Below are 8,014 nucleotides of genomic sequence, written 5' to 3' on the forward strand. Positions count from 1 at the left end.
ATTAAGCCAGGTGACAGCGGCTCTGGCTGCATCTTTCATGAACGGAGACTGAACCCTCAGAAATTTCATGTCTGAAGCGTTTATCAGATGAAATAATTTTACAGGATGCCTTCTATTCTATTTCACTAATTATAATTCCGTAGGCTTCAAATAAAATAAAAAACATAGGGGGCCTAACCAAAAATCCTGAGTTAAAATGAAGATGGGGGTGAACTCAGGATAAGTTATACACAAACAAGAAAAGTAACAAATAGAACTAAAACGTTCAACCTACGTAAAAGTATTTACAACATGTTTATTTTTTTCAGATGAAAATGACATGCCAGTACCAATTGAAAACAACATTTTTCACAATTTTGAAAAGAATAAATTAAAATATTGAAAGATATTTTATAGATGGCTACCATACCACAGGTAACATTAGAGTAGTCGCTGATGACATGACCAAGATAAAACTGACAAATGTTGTTAACAGTCACCACGAAATAATTGTTTTGATTCATAGGCCTAAATAAATTTAAAAAACTTCCTGTGAAAATTCTCATCTGAAAAATATCACAGGGATATATTTTTGTATGCCTGGCAAGAAGTAGTCAGTGCCATCTGTTTTTATTTTATGACTCATTTTTACAATGTATACACACCAAATTTCCTCTGGGAAAAAAATTAAAAATATAAAGATTGGAAAGCTTGTAATAAATGTAAACAAATCGCCACATACATGACTTATGATTTATTTAGGAATCCAAGTAAAATATTCAAGACTATAATGACTTTGTAGGTTCCTATGTTTTAAAAGTTAAGTTAAAAAAGGGTATTGTTGGACATTACCTGACGAGAGAGATCCCGTGAAAGTGTTTCATCTTCGTCTCTAGTGTCGACGTCGCTATCGCTGAGCTCGAGCTCAAGACGTGTGGCTGCTTTGATGACCAAGTCACGCTCGTCTGTGTCACTAATGTCTCTCCATCTTCTGGCACATACACGGAACTTTCTCCAACTCTTTTCCGAGAAAAGTAACACTTTTGTATCGACGCTGGATAAATGTATAATACATTGTTTTTGCGACATTTTTTCCGCAGCCGGGCCCAGAAGGGCAGCCATGATGTATTTTGTTGTGTGTCGTTATGTGCAGAGGTCATGACCTCGTGATGAACGTAACAGCTATAACTATTGGTTTACCTACCGCAACTGCTGCCGCGCGGTCTTGTAAAGCTAACGTTGATTGGTCATTGATGAGGTCACACTTTTCTCAGTCTCGCACTTTGCTTCGAAAAAATGGCAGTTCAATGCCCATTACAAGCAAACTGGCTAAAAGATCGATTGTGGATTTATGATACGTTGATTTCTATATTTTTCTTCCCAATTCAAGATAATTAAAATGCTCATCTTTGATATGCGTCGCGAAACTGCACGATAATGGGCTACGCCCGCTGGTCTATAGGGATTATAAATAATAATAAATAAAATATTGAAATTGTACCATCTGTTTTTAAGTTTGAGCCCACTCATCATCCAAATATTCTTTACACCCGTAATAATTATAGCTCTATAATTTAATCAGAAGAAACCCACAAATTATTGCCACAGGTGAGGAGTAGATCAATGCTTGACTACCACCTAGTACTATTTTAAGGGAAGCCTTCTACCATCATTATTTTCAAACCGCGTGAATCTGTGGACATTTTGTTTTGTGTCCTTCAGAAGGTACCCATCCAGACCTTTTAATTGAAAAACGTTATATTTCAGAAAACGTTATGTTATAACACCACCTTCAAAATAACTATGACAACAAAAATGACAGTTATTTCATATTCAATCGATTCATAGAACAAATTCATTTTATTATCACACAAAAACAGTCAAATCATAACTCTACATAGTTATACGGAGCTCCACGACTGCAAACAAAATTCTTTGTCACACAGGGCAATTCAGAGACAATAAACTTTGTTAACTTTTGTTCATATTTTTTTTATACTCAAAGATATGGTTGCCCGAAAATCACAGGCAAAACCTATACAAATGTACAAAAAAGCGTCAGCAAATAAATAATAGATAAGACAACCAATAATTATAACTTATTGGTTAAATAACCCCTGTTGCAATACTGCCATGTTGAGGATAATCATCTCTTTATTCTCTATGAGAAGTTTCTCAATTTCTATCTCTGCTCTTCTTGTCTCAACTTCGCATTTCTGCTGTTCCAGCTTGAGCAGCTTCCCGTACTCCTCTTCATTTTCTTCTGATCATGTTCTTTTTGTAGGCACCATCGATAATCTACACGCTGACGATGATGGTCCAAATGTGACTGGCAACTCAGTATAAGTGCTGAAGGAAAAAAAAAGAAAATTTGAGTAATACGAAATAAGCTTCATTCAACTAGTAATAACTATCCGCCATACCAGTTATCATTAATTTCAAACGCTTTGTTTAAAAGCAACACGTCACTGAATTTTCGTTTACAAATTTGCTTGACTACCAGTTATTTACACCGCCTTTTGTATAAGTTTTTATAAGCAATAATAGTAACTATATTTACCTGTCATCCGGTGTATCAGCAATGGAACCATGAGCAGCTGATGTGGCGACTGCGGGCTCAAAGTTATCATCAGGAGGGAGGCTGTCAATGCCACCAACGATCCCTACGATAGTTGGAGAGTTCTCTCCTATCAGGGTCATCAATCTTTGGTCCATTGGGCTCAGATCAGGTGGGGCAGGTCCTCCTCCTTGAAAGAAACGGTTTTAAAATTGTTGAGAGTTTCCCAAAATTGCAAGTTCTAAAAAGTCAATACATGTATCAAACATTATGTGTGCTTTTTCCAAGTTAAGTGTGCATAATAACTAAGTGAACTTAAAGACAATGGGCACTATTGGTAATTGTCAAAGACCAGTCCTCTCACTTGGTGTATCTCAACATATGCATTAAACATCAAACCTGTGAAAATTTGAGCTCAACTGGTCGTCGAAGTTGCGAGATAACTATGAAAGAAAAAACACGATTGTCACACGTAGTTGTGTGCTTTCAGATGCTTGATTTCGAGACCTCAAATTCTAAACTTGAGGTCTCGAAATCAACTTCCTGGAAAATTACTTCTTTCTCAAAAACTACGTCACTTCAGAGGGAGCCGTTTGTCATAATGTTTTATACAATCAACCTCTCACTATTAGATTACTCGTTACCAAGTAAGGTTTTATGCTAATGATTATTTTGAGGAGGTGTTCTTTATGGAGGTATTATTCGTTGAGTATGTTGTTTATGATAAATAAGTTACAAGTTCCCAAATGTTTTTTGACCCATTAATTGATTGATTGGTGAACGGATTTGATTGGTTGATTGGTTGATTGGTGTATTATATAATTGTTTTATTTATTTGTTTGTTTGTTTATTTATTTATTTATTTGTTTATCTGTTTATTTATTTATTTGTTTTATTTATTTATATTATTATTTTATATTTTGTGTTATTTTTTGTAATTTTTTTCTTTATTTATTTATTAATATTGCTATTTATTTGAAATATTGTTTTAATCATATTATTATTATTTTTCTTCGTTTATTAATTTCTTTTTATTTAAGTGTAGTTAGGCCTATTGGTTAGTAATTTTAAAATGTATTTATTCAATTTCGACTATCTGTACTTATTTTGTTGTATTTTGTATAGTTCACTCATTTAAAACCATTTAAAACAATAAAACAAATAGAGTACTACATACCGGTTTTGACTGATTCCTTTCGGTATTTGGAGGCTTCCTCCTTCATCTTTCTGTTCATGTTCTGCCATTTCTTCTGAAGTTCCGGCACATCTCGACGGACTGACGGGAAACTTGAGTTAAGGGCCTCTGCCATTTGTCGCCATGCTTCGTGCTTAATTTGGGACGTGACCTTTGACGAAAATTTCGGTCGGAGCACATCGGCCCGGTTCTCCCACTCACTAAGAAGGAGCAACTTCTCCTTCTCGGAAAAACTTGGTTTCCGGACATTTTTCTCCTTCAAGGTTGCGGCCATTGTTGTAATACAATTCGTTACAACTGTTTAAACTATGTAGTGCTAAAACGCGCGCGTGGAACCTTTTTTTTAAGTGTTAAAACATACTATTTTTCTAGCATTAATACATGCCTAAATTCATATTGTGCGTGGACGCGCGCGTTCTAACATGAGGCCAACGCACAAAATAACAAAGAAAACACAATTAATTTGTTTCAAACTATCAACTCCCTCCGTAATTTGTGGCAGCGCTGTCGTGAAAAAAAAATGTATTATAACATTCTCGTCTCGGGGTAGGCCTAATGATAATTGATTGATTGCTCCTGAGTCATCATGGTAACCATTGATGACGTATGCTTCGTGCGCATGTGCACTTACTTGATCTAAACAACTTAACTTGTTTTGATTTAAGTGGGGTACTAAGATAAGTGGGGTAGACTTATCTTAGTGAATAGCTAATAGTTTTGTGAATAGCTACTTAAGCGCCCCACTTAAGTTAGCGGGGTGCTTTAGACTTAAGTGAAAACTTAAGTACTCCACTAAGTTCAGGTTCGTGAATACCGCCCCTTAACGTACTACTTTGCTCCTTGATGAGATGAGCAATTGCATCGTTTGCATTTTGTTTCTATGCGAGTGCACAGGGTCAATATACAGACCGTTGCAATCACACATTCAAATATAATGCTGATAAAAACTATAAAAACATCCCCTATTTGCTTCAAGCGAAAAACTAAAAGACATGCTCTTTGCATGATACAAGTGCAATGTGCGGTATAAACAAATATAGTGTAAGCTGGTAATTTGGTTTTTACCCCAGGCACTTCCCCCAATCTCACAAGCACCCATCCTAAATAAATTTATGCCCCACCCAGACACCAGTAGACTGGTTGTCTGGACCATGTCTGGGACTTGACAAATTTACGACCTTTATGACCAAGTCTGTCCCCACAACTTAAGTATAAAATGCCCCTATGTTCCATCTTTAGTTTATTCTTCTCTGTTCTGTGCTTATAGACAGACCCTCCTGGTTAGCCCAGTGCAAAATCTCGCACTGTGGCCCGATCCAGTGTTTTCTGCCTTTCCTGCTACTTCTCGACTGTAGGCCTACTCATCTTTGTAAAGCAATACAGTGATAATAAACCACTCTGTATCTACAACCCAAAGAGGAGAATCTACACTTGAGTTTTATTTATTTATTTGTTCTACTGGCCAGTATACCGTAATACAAGTGACACCCATTTTAAGTGTTACAATAGTAACGATACAACAGAAATGAAAATGGGAAATTTACCTTATACTTCTGGGATAAGTTGGTCCATTTTTTGCGTGCTTGCTCCGCAGTCACCTTACCAAGAAGGTCCATCTCCTTTAGTATTATTCTGCGCAACATAATCAATGCAAATACAAAATTAAATGTCTGTAAACATTGACTTAATGTTAGCCTTCGAGAAAGACTCTGCTAAGGTCGAAACGTCAGGCCATTAACTATTTTTTGCATTTATACCCTCGGTCCATTTGGTTGGTAGGTTGTTTGCAATAGCTTATTTTATTTTCTCAATAATTATAAAGATGTAAAACAGTTTATAGGACTAATGTAGAAGTAAAAGTAATTCAGATGTACATTTGAAACATATCTAAAGCCAGTATTAAACAAATTGGTCCGGGTTTAAACATGTTCACGGTAATTGGAAACTGTTACGGGTGTCTGGGAACACTTTTTAAAACATCTTTCAAAGATTCAGAACAAAACCTTAAAAACCTACATGAAAGCATCGCGGGAAGACCCTCGTTTGCCAGTTTTAAACTTGGCGTTGTGCTTCTCCCGAAGCCGAGTGAATTGGAGGTTCTCATCTTCAGTCCCTTTAATTGAAAAAGTAATAAAAAATAACTCAAAACACAAAAAACAACATGTTAAGAATTGTTTTATATATAACCCTACAAATGTATCTCTAAAATAATGCCATCGTTGAATGATAATTCATTATTCAACAGCAAATACATGCACATGTCGATTGCAGTCGCAGCCCTGAGGGTTTGGGATTTTGAAGAAGTAAAAATCAGGACATGCACAGGGATGTACAAAAACTTGCTGTACCATGGAGGTAGACATTTCTAATGTCTATTTCTACCTCCATGGTTGTACAGTGTTGTCCATGCCTAACATACCCGTATTGGGCCGGCCAGGAATATGATGAAAAGCCCAATATGTTGGGCCGGGAGATGATTTTCTTTGGAAGGCCCAACAAAAATAGTTCACCCCCTTCTCCTCGTCCTTCCTAGAATTATGAGGTTCATTTCGCTATAGGATGTATAGCTACCTACTATGAGTGACCACCCACCCCTACGTAACGTTGACTGAGTAATCTCAACCATGATTAATGAACCAATAAATTATATGTTCCATGTCTCAACAGACAACCAATACATACACCATTTACTGGTAACTAACGACCAGATGACACATTTGTTTTTTTACGTTCACTACTGTACTACTTATACTGTACCTGTAGCCCTCTCGGAAAAAATATATGTATCCGGCCACCACTTTTTTCTTTCATGATGAAATATTTTTATTAAAAAAAGGACTTGTCCCGGACAGAATTCGAACTGTGTTGTAGCACTGTTTATTACCGACGGACAATTGACGGACTCAACCCCCAACTCGAACATTTTTGTTTGTCGAACTGCGTGAAAAAAGTGGTGAGGGGATAGGCCTACGGAAACTTGTTCAAAACACGCTCTTTAATTTCAAAAGATTTGTTGACAAAACACCTATATTTATGAGTTTCTTCTTGAGTTCCTGCAGCTGTCACTGTATTTTCGGTCGCCATTTTGTTTGAATTTCGCGGTGGTGTTGAGCCGAAAGAGGGCGAGCGAGCTAGACAACAACTTTCACGGCTAGGTTTTGATGACGTTGAAGCCATAGCCGTAGCGCTAGTCGCATTTCGGACAGCTCTTCAAAATGGCCGATGCTGACAATAGACGTAGCCATAGCTCTATACGCCCGTTTCGAACACAGCCTAAATGTGAATATTGAGTCGAAAACCATGTGAAGTGGCTCTCGAGCATTACAGTACATTCTATGTCCACCGCGGTGAATAGTCAAGAACATAGACGACGTATACCAGAAGAATACAAATAGAGACAAAGGTAGACAGATAAGAATGCTAGTGAAAGATCAGGACCAGGTATTGGAAAAGTGGCTTGAAGCCACATCAGTAATATCATTCATGGAACTGATGGTAAATAAACAAGAACGGGAACAAGGGCCATCTAAAGAAAAGGGGTAAGCCCAGAAGGTGTCAACTATGAAACAGGAAAAATAAAGACTGTATCAGAACAGAGGTTTGACCTTTTTTTTTACAGAGTAATGAATAAGTATGGAGAGACCCATTTAGATAATGTGCCGTAGCTAAAATCTCACATGCAAAAGAACAGTGACGAAGATGTTACAGCATTGCATAAAGCCACGATAAATCCACAAGTAATAATAGGTGTTTGGGATAACGCTTGCCGACAGCATAGAGTACCAACTCACATTAAATGACTACATCAAAACCTATGAAAACAGATACGGGGTAGAAGCTCGATACGACGAAGCTAGCAGCACTTACATATTGAGTAAGAAATAATCAATAGTCGTATTAGATAAGTTTCTCAGAAGCAAGGAGAGAAGACTAAAGAATGGAAAGAATTGTTACATAACATATTTAACAAAGCAACTACTAACAAGAAATAAAATAGTATGTGTGTATATGGAGCCAGCAATGCTGGAAAATCCTGGGCAATAAGACCGATACAGAGGGCATGCTGTAACCATGCAGTGAGTTTTTGTACTAATTTTTCGAAACTGGCGCCCGATTTCAGTGTCTGCGTTATGTTCACGATACGATAAAGCATTTATTTAATTTTATTGGCTTTAGCATTAAAGATTACTGATTCCTTTCTTTTAATAATTAAAACACATTCTGTTAGCTTGACATGCTTGATGTATGTCATAATTGTTTAAGTGTTTTTTTAAAGTTTTTTT

Source organism: Asterias rubens, chromosome 14, assembly GCF_902459465.1.
Source record: "Asterias rubens chromosome 14, eAstRub1.3, whole genome shotgun sequence".
Classification (NCBI taxonomy): Eukaryota; Metazoa; Echinodermata; class Asteroidea; order Forcipulatida; family Asteriidae; genus Asterias; species Asterias rubens.